A 4,449-nucleotide genomic window follows, 5' to 3' on the forward strand; every position below is an offset into this window, starting at 1 on the left:
TATATTTTATATTTTTTTTTATAATATATTTTATATAATATATAATATATAATAATATATTAAAAAAAACAAAAACCCCAAAAACCACCCACAAAACCCAACCATTCCCTTTTTAAAAATTTTTTTTTTTAATATATTTTTAAAATAATATAATTAAAAATAATAATATTTATAAACTTTTTTTTTAATTATAAATTAATATCAATTATATTTTAAAATTATTTATTTTTAAAAATTATTCATTTAATTTTACTATATTTTTTTATTTTATTTTTATTTTATTTTTCTTCTTCTTTTTTTAAAATTTATTTTTTTATTTTATATTTTTTTTTTAAAATTGAAAAGAGAAACAGCCAAGTAGAAAATAAAACAAAACCGTAACTTTTCGAACTTTCACGATTTCCCTCTTCAGACGAATAAATCAAAAGGGATACAAGGAAAAATTTTGGCAGTATATAGTGAAGAGGCAGCAACAAGAGCTGAATCAGGTCTCAGGAGGGTAAAAGGTCGAAGAGTCGGGGGAAGGTTTTGCTAACTAACGAGGAGGGAAGATCTCCAAACCCCATTACAGCACTCAGTTGAAAAATTTGGCATTTTTTTAATTAAAGAGATTCTAACATTTTTCTTTCGTACGAATTGGGATTTTTTGAATTAATTTAGCGTTTTTTTTCCCGTTAAGCCGGTGCCTTCATCCCGTAAAAGAAAGAAACCGATTTGGGTTCTCTGCAAAACTAACCCCAGCTGATGTTCATTAATTCTTTTTTAAAAAACTCTACCGGGGTCACCCAGTAAAATTGGGGCAAACTTTACAAAGGGATAGTGTAAACCGGAGAAGTCTCAAGAGCACCGCTAGCCGCTTGTGTTTTTCTAAAGTTTCGCAAAATTTGGTATGTAAAGACATTGTCAATGCCAGCGCTTTAAACATGTGCCTTTTTTATCGAGGGAAAGGGGTTTTTCGGAACAATTTAAAATTACTGGCACTATCCTGTTGAGAATTACGGAATGGTATAAATTTCCATTCGCAGAAGTGTGCCTGATTTAAAAAAAACGGGGATACCTAATTTTTGAAAAAGTTTCAAAAAGACGTCAAACTCCCGATCAAAAAACTCATTGTCCAAATTCTATTGCCCCAGAAACTGGACGAGACTACTGACTTTTTTAAAATTAACGGTGATTCGAGAAAAAGAAGATAATTAGCGGTGTGAGGGGTTTACGGTAAAACCCAAAAATTTAAGGGGGCCATTTCTTGAATAACAGTATGTCCAAAAAAAGGAATTTTCCCTGAAACTTCCCCTTCTACTTTAAATTGATAGTACGCCGAGGTTGTTGAGTTTACTGAGAAAATCATCGAAATCTGAAAGGTTCGCTTGCCCATAGAAAATACATCATCAAAATAACAAACAAACCCGTGTGGGGGAGAATACGGGAAAGGGGTTAATTCAAACATCTCCATATATAAATTCGCAAGAACCCGGGGTTAAACTACTTTCCCCCCGCGATACCCTTTATTTGTTTTTTAAAATTCGCCGTCAAAGTAAAGACATTATTCGTGACGCACCCAACGAATGAGATCAAAAAAGCAATTGACCGGAAAAGGGATCTTTTCACGAAATGAATAATTTTTTTTCAAGAAATTCTAAAACTCTTTAAGGGAACCTTTGTGAACAAAAATCTACATCAAAGCCCTAATTTCTTACCGTGCGTCGGCCAAAATTCTAACCTTATCCTAATCCATTGAATGTTTAAAATGATTCAGAAAAAAAAAAACCAAAAAAAAGGAATAAAAAAGCTCGCTAGCCTGAGTTAAAAGGCGGGAACGGTTTCAAACAAAAAATAGGCCTTAGAGGGCGCCCTGCTTGTGAGTTTTAGGAAGGCCCCAAAAAAAACGGGGTAGAGGATTAACCCTTCTAAAGCGATCAAAAAATTTGGGGGCAACAAAAGGCACAATACGTCTAAGGTTTTTACGAAATGACTCCGTGACAGAAGAATACGGTTGGAGCGCAGTTTATATACTCGATTGTCGTCAAAGGGGAAAAGCTTTGCCCTTTTATAAACAGATTTTTTAAAGGGTTACTACGTTTTTTACCTTTTTCGGCTTTGGTAAAATAAAAATTCAAATTTCGTTTAAGCGTTTAGTGGCCAAAAAATAACGCGGGGGAAGCTTTTGAAAACGTCGAAAAAATCAGAATCGGATTTAAAAATGACACCTTTTAAATAGCTGAGATTTTATTTGAGGATTTGTTTGCTTCGCAATGAAACTTCAAACCTTTAATATAATCCAAAAAGTGATTTTGGGGCTTGGTTTGGTCGCAAAAGATAAAACCCCAAACCCAAAAGTTCGGTTCGTAACGTGAAAGGGAATAAGATGATAAAATTTTCACGACGAAGCGAAAATTTTCACCACGCGCTACGTAACAGAGCGGTTAAATTTCTTTTGGGGGATCTTATCCGTTCGTTTAAAAGACGCTCTACCGCACCGGCTAAAAGGGCCCAACAAAATTTAACGGGGGTAAATTCTTAAGCAATCTAAGCGATTTCGAACATGAAGAAAAGCACATCAAATCTAATTTAGCGCAACGGATGCTATCTATAAACGGTGACGCTCACAATTTTCAAATCCCGGGCCAATTTTGTAAAAGAAGGGGAAAATGGGTTAAGACTCTTTTTAATTAAAGGAAAATTATATTTTAAATTTATATTTTTAATATATATATATATATATATATATAATATAATATAAAAAAATTTGTTTTATAGATAATTATACACAACACCCACACAACACACACAAAAACACTCAAAAACAAAACCACACAACACACAACCACAAAAATAAAATTTAAAATTTTATATATATATAATAAAATATTATATATAATTTTAAAAATATAATAAAAAATTTTAAAAAATTTTTTATATATTATTTTAAAAAAAATTTTAATAATTTTTATATAAAAAAAATTTTAATTTTTAATTTTATAATTATATATATATATTTATATTATATATAATATTTTTATATATATATATAATATATATATATAAAAAAATTAAAAATTTATATATATATAATTATATATAATATATATTATATATTATTAAATTTTTAATATATAATATATATAAGTAATTTTAATTAATAATATATATATTATTATATATATATAAATTATATATTATAATATATAAAATATGGGGTGTGGGGTGTGGGTGGGGTGGTGTGTGTGTGTTGGGGTTTTTGTGGTGTATGTATATGTATATGTTAAATATAATAATATATATATATATAATAAAATTTATATATATAATATATTATATATATAATTAAAAATGTATATGTAAGTATATTTATATATTTAATTATATTATATATATATATATATATTTTAATATATATAATATATATATAAATAATAATTTTATATATTTGGGGTGTGGTGTGTGTGGTGTATAATTTTAAAAATTATATATTATATAATATAATATATATATATATATATACTTTAATATTAAATATAATAATATATATATATATATACATAATTATATATATATAATAAACAGTTGTATTAAAAAAATCTATACACCCCAACACAAAACACACATACGCACACCACCACACACACACACACCCACACAATATATATAAATATTTAAAATAATAATTTTAAATTATATATAATTAATATATAATAATGTATATTGTTAAAAATAATATATTATTAGTAGTATATAAAATATAAAATATATATATTATATAAAATAGTAATATAAATATATATATTATATTAATAATTATATATTATATATAATATATAAATATAAAATATATATATATAATATATTTAATTATATATATTTATATATAATTCCCCAAACACACACATACACACACACAACCCCACACACACACTACACTATATATTATATGTGTGTGTGTGTGGTGTGTTGTTGTGCGTGTGTGTGTGTGTGTGTGTTGGGTGCTATATTATATTATATTATATATATAATATTATTATATATATATATTATTTTAAATATATATATATATAGATGTTTAAATAATATTTTTAAATATAATAAATAATATTTATATATAATATTACATATATATTAATATATATATATAATATAATATAATATAATATATTATATATATATAATATATAAAATATATATGTGTGGGGTTGTGTGTGTGTGTGTGTGTGTGTGTGTGTGTGTTGTGATCTGTGTGTATGTGTGTATTATATTTAAAAATTTTAAAATTATATATTTTATTATATATATTATTATATTATTTTTCCTCACCACAAAAAACCCACCCCACCCCCCAAACACACCACACCCCCCACACAATATTAATATATATATAATAAAATATATATATATATATATAAATAATAATATATGTGTGGGGGGTGTGGTTGTGTGTGTTGGGTGGTTGGTGTG

The sequence above is a fragment of the Penaeus monodon genome, chromosome 44, assembly GCF_015228065.2.
Source record: "Penaeus monodon isolate SGIC_2016 chromosome 44, NSTDA_Pmon_1, whole genome shotgun sequence".
Classification (NCBI taxonomy): Eukaryota; Metazoa; Arthropoda; class Malacostraca; order Decapoda; family Penaeidae; genus Penaeus; species Penaeus monodon.